The sequence below is a fragment of the Microtus oregoni genome, unplaced genomic scaffold (genome assembly GCF_018167655.1).
Source record: "Microtus oregoni isolate MIOR12 unplaced genomic scaffold, Mior012 000005F_ref0000423, whole genome shotgun sequence".
NCBI classification, from domain to species: Eukaryota; Metazoa; Chordata; class Mammalia; order Rodentia; family Cricetidae; genus Microtus; species Microtus oregoni.
Window position 1 is genome coordinate 63,146,417 of NW_024543064.1, and position 10,352 is coordinate 63,156,768.

Below are 10,352 nucleotides of genomic sequence, written 5' to 3' on the forward strand. Positions count from 1 at the left end.
GCAGACAATGTACAGACAGATGGAGCGGGCCGGCTCCTGTCCCCATCTCTGCCTTATTCACTCGGCACAGGAAGCCTCCTCTTCCGAAAGGACAGTGGCAAGCCCTCAGGCAATCCTGGCCACCTCATTTCTGACTGACCGTGAACTTACGGGATCCTACTGCCCGTGTGTGAGAACGTGTGTGTGCTGTGCAATTAAAAAGGAAGTCGGGAGACTGAACAAATCAATGGCTACCGATTCATAATAAGTTCCTCTCTATATATTTATTTATTTTCCCTTTAGCCACTAAAGGAGCAACAGCAAACTTGCAGCGAGCCGTTGTTGCCAGAGGGTGAATCATGGCTATATTGATTTGATTATGTAAAAGCTCAGAGGAACCTCAAGCCAGATACAGAAATATCTCATAGCCCTGAACCCTACGGGACACACACTGGTAAAAAAGCAATCTTTATATTGTTCCTGATAAAAGCATCATTAGTTTCCTCATAGTGAAACCATTTCTCTGCTGATACAGTATATGGTTTTCTTTTTCTCTAGAATCCACTCAGACATAATTAACACTCAGTTACTAGACTTCAGGCTCCCTGGAGTGTCCTGCTCACGTTAGGGAGGGGTTAGGAGTTAGAGATGGATAGAAAGAAAGACTGAGGCAGTGTAGGAAAGAAGGGAGAGAGGAGGGGGCTGGGAGGAGATGAGGAAGAGGAAGAGGGAGGTCGAGGCGGGTAGAGGCATAGTCAGGAATCATCCCTCTTCAGTGGTTTTTAGCATCCCCCTGCTTGGTTTGCACAGCTTGGTGAGCGCCGGCGCGGTGGCGCCCTCTGCTGGGTATGTTCATCCTCCCAGCCTTAGAGGCCCACGGCTCAAAACCAGTATGCCAAGCTATTCTGTACCCTTTTTACACTTCTGCCCTTAGCTTGCTTAAGAATATCCCGGCAGACATCGCTTTCCGGGGAGAAGCCTTGACTGGTACCTCTGCAGACACACAAAAGCTGTCGGCTACAGCTGCAGGAGTCCTTGAAGATTCAGGTAAAGCCTCTGCATGAAGCATTCCTGGAAACCACTGGGCAGAGTTTGATGGGTCCTGACATTTTAAGGGCTGAGGAAATGGTAGGTGGGGCTGCGAAGTCTCCAGCTTTTAGGGCTTCATGGCACCCACCTAGGGACCATATCCTGGCCACCTGCAGGCGTGACGCTGTGACCTAGGAGACCCACATACCAGACAGCTCTGATCTCTGCCTGGGCTTCAGCTTCATGAAGAGAACAGAAACGCCTGGTGTGTTTGTCAGCTTGGACACTTCTGAACAAATAATGGCCCTCTCTCAGAAAGAAAACTGTTGATTTTAAACTCTTGCTTTGGAGGGTTTGAACATACACAGCAAGCAGAAACCAGGTCCATTGGAAGTTTATCCTCGCATCCTCTGTTTATGTTAGAAAGCCCAGGCAAGCGCACACATACACACAGTGGTCATAAAAGCATAAATAAATGAATGAACACTTTTCACACATAGGGACACAACCAGAACCACATGGCTACAGACTTCCAAACACCAGCGTGTCTTAACACAATCCCACACAAATGGCAGCTTGCTTCTTAGCCTCCGCCCTTAAGGGTCTTCTTCCTCAGTCCCGACAAAGCTGGCGGTGTTTTGAAGTAGGAAATCCCCAGAGTATCTGAAAGGGACCCCATTGTTCAACCCTGGAGGCCCAGCCAGATGTGGCTTCCCAGCCAGCAAAGTTCCTATGTTCTCAGGGACACTTGTGCATTGAGGAGTAGGCACAGATCACAGGGGATTAAAAAGAAACTTCTCGGGAAGCTTAAGATGAACACTACAGAAGTCTGCCAAACTTGGTGGACAGCAACATGGGTTCTGAGTCAACAAGCCTGGGGAGGGGAGGGCCTCAACTCAAGTGCTAGTAGTGGGGTGGGCTTCCATCTCTTCACTTGCAAAATAACATTGACAACAGTTTCTGCCTCATAGTTCTTAGAGTCATAAAGGTGGGTTAATGGTTCAGCAACTTCTAGAATTGTATTGGACATGATAGCCACTATGTGAATATTTGTCAAGTAAAAGTACACGGTCCAGGTTGGTTGGGTAATTCTCACCAATAATCCTGGGGGCCTCTTCTCACATCCCTCACGAGGTAGAGAGGAATGATAAGATGTGCACGTGGTCCCTCCTCCTGTGGTCTTAGAAGTCCCTTCCTGTGTCGCATTGACAAGGACTTGCTGGATGTCACACTCATAAGAGACTTAGCCTTTGGAAAGTCAGCTTGGATAGCAGGCTTCACCTGCATTGCCCTTACATGATTTCCAAGATCTCATTGAATTATGCTCCATTTTTAAAGTCACACAGAGGCAACATTCACTTGCATTTGAAAGGGCAATTTCAAATTAATAAATAAATCTATTTTTGCCCCTTTTTAACAAATAGAATTGTAAAAAAAAGGCCAAACTCTTGACCAATGTAGTTTTTTTAAAAATCCTTTTCTTATGGAGGTAACCCCAAAGAGAAATAGAAGTAAGTAGGTCAAAGGGCATGGTGAGCTAAATTGGCCAGCAAGTTATAAACAACCATTGCATGAAGAGAGAAGTCAGGCCACTGGATGGCAGTCTGCTTGGGAAGCCCAATAACAGTCTCTTTCCAGCTTGAATACTCTAATCCATCTGCTTGATATTCTTGAGAGGCCTGTAGGAGGGGAAGTAGATGGCTAATAAAGGCACCGGTCTTCTCCTTGGTCTCTGGACAATTCTGCTCCGCCCTAAATTTGCATACTATTTTCAAAAACAAAATCCTGTAACCAACCAGACTTATCCTTCTTTGAAGACACAGAACATAGAAAGTTGACATCACCCCCACCCCCAGAGTGAGCCTGGGGTTTCCACAGAAAAACGTTTTTTTCTTTGTTTTCATTCTTAACCTCATGCCTCTGAACTACTCTTACTATGGCCCTTAAGACCTTGCCTCATTGCTGAAACCTGCAATCACTTCCGGGTCTTTGTGAAAACATTAACACAAGCACACATTTATTCTAGAACCAAAGTCTTCCTTACTAGATGGTAATTATTTGAAAACTATAAGAAATGTATTACCTCCAATATTAAGTGCTAATTAACTAAAATATCCAATGACCCACCACCAATTTACTTAATCTCAACAATCTACATAGAGATTTTCTGTGGCCCTGAGGTGACTCCTCCATAGAGAATGGCCCCTGTTGCTAAGATATGTGCTTTATAGCTAGCTGATAAAAGTGCAGAGAGTATCTGTGAAAAGCTTAGCCACAACCAGAACCAGCACGCCTCCACCTCTAAGAGTCCAGGAGCCAGAGGTCGTGGAGGAGAGTGCACTGGAGCTTTCTGGGCAGGACGCAGCCCCCGCGCTCCTGGACACACAGCAGTTGTGGGTGCCTACACATGATTGAGCCGGTCAACATCTCAGCGGAGAGGGAGGAGGGCCTCAGAAACCCCACAGCTAGCCGGCAAATGATTGACAGATTGCGGCTTCTGGAGGAGGAACAGTCATAATTCTTTAAGGGCATGGTCTTTGATAGGTCCACCATGCTCCAGTGGATGTCCCGTCACCTACGAGATTGTGAGGTGGGAGGAGGACTGGAGGTTGATTGGAGGTAAAGGTTGAGAGCTGTCTCTGCACAGAGTTAGGGAGAAGAATGGAAGTTAGTATGATCGAAATGCATTGTATGCGGGTATAAAACTCTCAAAAAGTACCATGTTTTATTATTTGAAAGACTTGTGCCCCTTATCCCCAGTAAAGAAGACAGAGTTTACTATCTAGAGAGTGACTAGCTAGACATACCTGTGGGGCAGGAGACTGGAGGTGGTCACTTCAGCAGGCATCAGAAGAAGCAAGTCAGACCATGTGGGCCATCCACCTTCTCTGGGGCTAGGCCCAGAGAAGCCATGGGCATTTCTCCCTGCCCTCCCCACTACTATCCCTCAAAGGTCAGTTTCTTCAGGAATTTCCATCTGTGAAGGACCAAAATCTGACTCTTGGCATGAGCTGTGCAAAACTCAGACAGAAATATTCCATAAATCCCCATTTCCCAAGAGCGCTAAGAGATTTGTGTGAAAACGCAGTAGCTGTGTGCATCTAAGCGCAGTCTTCATTGTACCTCGTCCATAAGGTGTTCGCGCATCTCTTCCACCTCAACTGTTTGGAGAACTTCAGTTCACAGTTCAGAGTCCCACCCTCCTCCTTCAGGATGATTTTCATGAGTCTCACGACCACCCAGGTAAGAAGAGACCCTGTGCTGGCCATCCCAGCTCCCCATTCATGCCTCTCCCATTCCAGCTCCACCATTACCCTCTCTCCTTGTGTGTGAGATAGGACACGATCCATGTCCAGTCTCCCAGTGTTGTGAGATGAAAGCGGAGCCTCGCGAGCATGCAGTGTGCACTCAGCAGCTCTTGGCTGTGCTGGCTTGGGCTCTGGGTGTAATGTGCTGCTGCAAGTGTCTGCCTGTTGCCTCTGAGACCATGTACTCTTTTGCAATTCCCTTTAGTATTCCATCGGAGCGGCTTTACTGTCTGACTCTTGTAGGTATGTCCCTGTAAGGAACCTACCCAGCAGTTGCATTAACTGAAAGTTGTTAAAGAGTCCCAGACTTCTTACACATCATCACAATCGCTCAGTACTCTACTGGCCCTCTGGCATGGTTTTTAAATACGTAACAATGTATGATATCTTTTACCTCCAGAAGTACACCTGATTAGCACCCCTAAGTGGGAGGGGACTTGTTTTTAGTTAGTGGAAGAGGGTCAGAAGTGACAGCAGGGGCTTCCTCTGGTAGTAGGATACCCAAAATGTTATGGTTTCTTCATCATGCCCCTGCCCTTGATCTCTAAAGACATCTGCTATCATAAATTCAGCATCCTCACAGGAGGTCCCTTGACCAAGAACTGAGACTTCTTTCCAACAGCCTTCAAGAAAGTGAGGTCTTCTCTGCCTGCTGGGTAATCACGTCCTGCCCGCTGTCCAACACACCATCAGATGAGGTGGCCTCTCAGAGACCCTGATCCCAAGGCATGAGCTAAGCTGCTCCTGAATTTTCTGACCCAATAAAATGGAGACAATTGATGCTTATTATCTTAAACTACCAATTTGGGGTGGTTCGTTAGGTACAGAGGATGACTCTATCTGCATTATATCTTGGGTCAGATTTCTATGTAAAAGCAACATGGATAGAGAAAAAAAGCCAAGAACAAGAACGGACGTTTGTAGTTTCCTTTAAATTTTTATGTTTAGGGGGACAGGAATTCATGCCATGTCTCAGTACAGTGGGCTCGCTTATCCCCTCCTGGAGCCTCCCATCACAGAGAAGACTTGGTCTTCAGAGGGCAGGATGGACATTGTCTAATACTCCCCATGACTTGCCTGCTAAGTTGACCTAAGGCAGTTTGTGACTTTCTCCAGCGCATAGGGCAGAAGAGGTCACTCCGCTAAGGATCTGCTCACATCTGGACTCTGCTCTACATCCTTACCTGGAGGACGCCATAAACTGTCCCAAAGCCTCGATGATTTTCTTAACTACTGGAGGGAACAACACACATAGCCTCCTTTTGTGTTGCTTTGAAGGACAAAACGAAACAACAGATGAAGAATTTCACAGGCTGTAGATCTGTGCTCCTGTGGATACCTCGGGGTTTTGCTTTGCTCTCCCACAGCTCCCACAAATGCCCAACATTTCCTGTGTGCTCAGAAACCTCCTACTGCTACAGAGAATGTCTTCTGTGGGTGTGTATACAGATCTGAACGTCATCTGTGCGCATGTACACAGATCTGAAGAGAATGTCTGACGATTTGTAGTTGGAACAAATGACTCTCAGTTTAGGATATTTTAGACAGCGATGGAAAGGAGATTTGGAGAAAGGAAGACAGTCTTTCAGACAGGCCACTACGAGGCCGTTTCTTTTCAGCCTTTGTTGACACAAGGAAGACAAGTGGAGGGAGTGTTTAAACTCTGAGACCTCCTCTTGCTGCCCATTGAAGTAGGAAGATTCTGCTTCTCCAGACTCTCTATGGCTGAGATTCCTTTCAGTTTCTTGATTTTTGTCCTCACTACACTCTCTCCCACTTGCTCCCTACCTCCCTAGTTACATGATTCTGCTTTGTCAGACAAAACCCAGAAATACTGAAACGTGGTTTGAGACTCATAGCTGCCAGGAAGTTGAGACAAGTTAAAGTTAAAACAATTTCAGTTTCTTTCCAGAAAATACAGTCCCCACACCCATCTGTCTCTGTCTGTCTGTCTGTCTGTCTCTCTCACACACATGCAGATACACACACAGAAAGAGAGAGAGAGAGAGAGAGAGAGAGAGAGAGCTATTTTGATAGTTCCGCCTGTCCCTTCCCACTTGCCAAAGCTTTGAGCTACAGTGGGACAAGCCCTATTGAACTGAATGCTGATTTCCCTAGGGCATACATGGGGGTTCCTCTCTGGGTTCTGTTCCTAGATACTGTGGATTCGCACTCAAGTCAGCTATGAGTCTCTTCTGAAATGTCTAAAGACCCAGAGCGCCCACCTGTCTGCATCCACCTCATCATTTAGGAAGTTTCCTGCTTCATGGTTAACGACTATGAGTAACCATTTTTAGAGCAGAGTTAAGGTGGGACCAGATAGGTACAGCTTCAATTTCCAGACTTCTGGGTCACATCCAGAGAAAGCCTTGCAAGATTATAGCCTCTTAGACCCTCTGAAGGATGAGGTTTAGAGCATGGCAGTTTCTAGGGCGAGAGTGTATCATGAAGCCTTGAACCCTAAGCGAACAGCTCAGAAACACTTAGTGTTTGTGTGCACTTGTACCCATTCTCAAGATATACCAGGATAGGATGATCTTCTCTCCCATTTTCCATGTTGTGATTGAGACCCATTGGATTTCTGGGAAGAGATTACCACTCTGTGTATGTGTTGGGGGGCATCTATTGTAAATATATACAAGGTCATTACAAGAACTGAGAAACAGCATAGTTAGACTATTGGAGTCTCCCCTCCTTTTCCCTCTCCTCTCTTCTCCAGTCTTCTCCTCTCCCCTCTCCTCCTCTCCTCTCTTCTCCATCAATGACTCCCACTTACTCTAAGTACATCTTCCCCTTATCTTCCTACATCTTCTCCTCCTTCCGCTTCTCTGCCAATGGCCTCCAGTTACCCCAAGCACCACATTTACCCATCTTCCTGTATCTCCTGCTCCTTCATATAACTCATAATTCACTTCCTTAGACTCTTGCCTGGCCCTATTTGGCTGTCTGTCATCTCCCACTTCAGTTCTCCTTGATAGCTCATTCTCCTCTCTTGGCCCTTTGAGATCTAGGTTAACTCAGCTCATATTTTATGGCTCATGTCATATTGTGTGCCCTGGCTTCATTAGATCAGTGCAGGTCCTGTGTCTAACCAGCTAGCCTGAGACAAACCATATGATATTTTGTAAAATATTGTTTAAGAATATCTTTCAAGCAGGAGCAGTAGGCAAAGAAACTTCTTCAAGAAGGGGTATGCACATAGATTGGGTAGTCTTAGTGCTGCCCAAACATAACCAAGGGGTGTTAGTCAGGGTTACTATTGCTGTGATGAGACACTGTGACCAAAGCAACTTGGGGGGGAAAGGGGGTTTATTTGTCTTACACTTCCAAATCACAGTTCATCATCAAAGGAAATTAGGGCAGGAACCTGGAGGCGGAAGCTGCTGATTCAGAGGCCATGGAGGAGTGCTGCTTACTGGCTTGCTCCTCGTTGCTTTCTCAACCTGCTTTATTATAAAACCCAGGACTGTCAGCCCAGAGGAGGCCCCACCCACAAATGACTGGGCCCTCCCACATCAATTACTAATGAGGAAAAGGTCCTATAGGCTTGCCTACAACCCAATCTTACAGAGGCCTTTTCTCAGTCAAGGCTCCCTCCTCTCTAACAACTCTAGCTTATGCCAAGTTCACATAAACTAGCCACTACACAAGCTGAGGCAGGTGGCCTCAAGCCAAAGGCATTTCAGTTCCCTTCGTTATCATCATATTTTTTTTTAAAGAAGACTTAAACTTTCCTAAATTTGGCTTTTCATTGAGCCATGCTATTATATCAAGGTCGAACACAGCAAACTGGAAGTCTGTGCTGGGTAACACCAAGCCCTTGGGATGTATTTAGCATTCATGACCACAGGAGTGCCCAGGACCCAGAACAACAAAAGAACTTTCCAAGATAGCAGCTGCGGGCCTGCCAGTCAGCGCGACATGATCTATGGATTTGCTGAGCCGGACACACCATTTGGGAGTGGGTTTTTTGTGTATCAGATGATAGGGTCATGCTTTAGTTTGGAAACTCCTTGAAGCCTTAGCATACAGGAATGATGTCACAAAGAAAGGCAATTTTAGAACTGTCCGACAGATGATGGACCGGTCAAAGGAAATCAGCTATGCAAATTGTGAGACGTAAGTCACACTTTCATTTGTGCTGTGACAGTGTGAAAATTGGAATTATATTCTGTCAATATGCGGCGGGAGCCAGAGACCACATGTAATGTCTTATGTCCAAATTATCTGCGCTGTGCCCCACTACACCCTTGATGTTTCTTCTCACTTAACCTTCAGCATTGTGTTGAACTTGATTAAAGAATCTAATAGAATTGAAGTGTACATGTGACCATTAATAAACACTGAATTGACTAATAATGGAGAAATAAATTACATCGCGTATTCTGTTGGCCATCGATTGATTTAATTCTGCCAATTCCACCTCAAAGTCATAGGAAATATTGGAAAATTAAATTTAAAGTTCCAAACATGCCACTATGAGAGAGGCACCTCAGCCAAAAGACCCAGACTATCATGTTGAATTGTAGGCTTGTTGGGCAAAGTGGTATAAAACTACACGATTAGAAGATCGCATAGGGCTTCACTGGGAGAGGAGCACGAAGCCCTGCCCTTCACTCAGGAGCTTGGCCATGGATGCTGCTGGGACACAGAGAGTGGTTTTTCTTTAAGAGCGTGGTTCCTGGTAGATTGGCCACTCCTTAGGGTCGACCCTATTCCCAGCAGTGCTTGGGCAGCACAAATTGGAGTCCATGACTTTTTTTTAAGGGCATAAAGTTGGGTAGGGTAGGGAGATGAGAGTGGATCTGAGAAGAGATGGGGGAGTGTATTGAATATGATCAAAATACGCTGAATGACAATTTCAAAGATTGTTAGGATTGCTCTTTAAAGCGAACAATACTAAAACATCTGTATCTCATTTTATATCATTTTAAAATTTTGCTAAGATTTTAATTACATCATTTCCCCATCCCCTTTCCTCCCCGTAACCATGTACACCCCGTTTCTGTCATTCACATTCATGGCCTCTTTTTCTTTAATAATTGGTGTGTGTGTGTGTGTGTGTGTTTTCCTAAATATATAAATACAACCTGTTCGGTCTGTATGGTACATGTATATTTATATCTTCAGGGCTAAATATTTGATATTGGATAACCAGTTGCTGTGCTCTTTCCCGAGGAAGACTTTTTTTCCTCCCGCTCCTTGCATTCCTTGGTTCCTACAGTTTTTTGGTTGTTGGGACTGGAGAGATGGCTTAGTGGTTAAGAGCACTGGCTGCTACAGCAGAGGGCCTGGGCTCAGTTCCCAGTACCCACATAGTGGCTTCCATCCATTGCCAGCTCCAGTTCCAGGCAATCCAATGTTCTCTTCTGACCTCCAGCACCAGGCACACATGCGGTGCAGCTACTACATGCAGGCAGGACACTCACACTCATGAAATAAGACAATTCTAAATAAAAGTCAAGATTTCTTCTGTCAGCGATGTAACAGCTCTCAGTCTTAGTTTGTCTATACGTAAGACAACTTAGTCTGGAACTTTTGGAAGGATTTAGCTAGACAAGGCCTGTGATATACTTAGCACAGTTCCTGGCACACAATAACCACCCGGCATGAGTCATGTGTTATTATTTTACCTGTTTTTCCTTTTGGAAGGGAAAAGCACTTAAAGAGAAGCATATCTCAGAGGTAGAATTCAAAATATAATAAATAACACAACCCTCCAGCTGTTATTAATCACAGCTTCATTTTACTTTAATTCAGATGAAAAATATATTTACTATTCTCCCTGAATCTGAATGGTAGACACCGGAGGTTTCCCAGGATGGCATATTGGGCAGCCAAACGTCTCACATGTCAGCAACTTGCTCCTTTGCAGCTACTGGTGGAAAAATAATAGCCCAACAGCAGCTATAGAAGCCGCAATAACCTGCTTGACTATTGATCCTTATTACGGGTAAGGATTGGTTTGCCTTCCCAGCCCCTTTCTGGAACTCTTTCCCAATCCATTCCCAAGGGGCATAAGAGTGTCACGGTCCA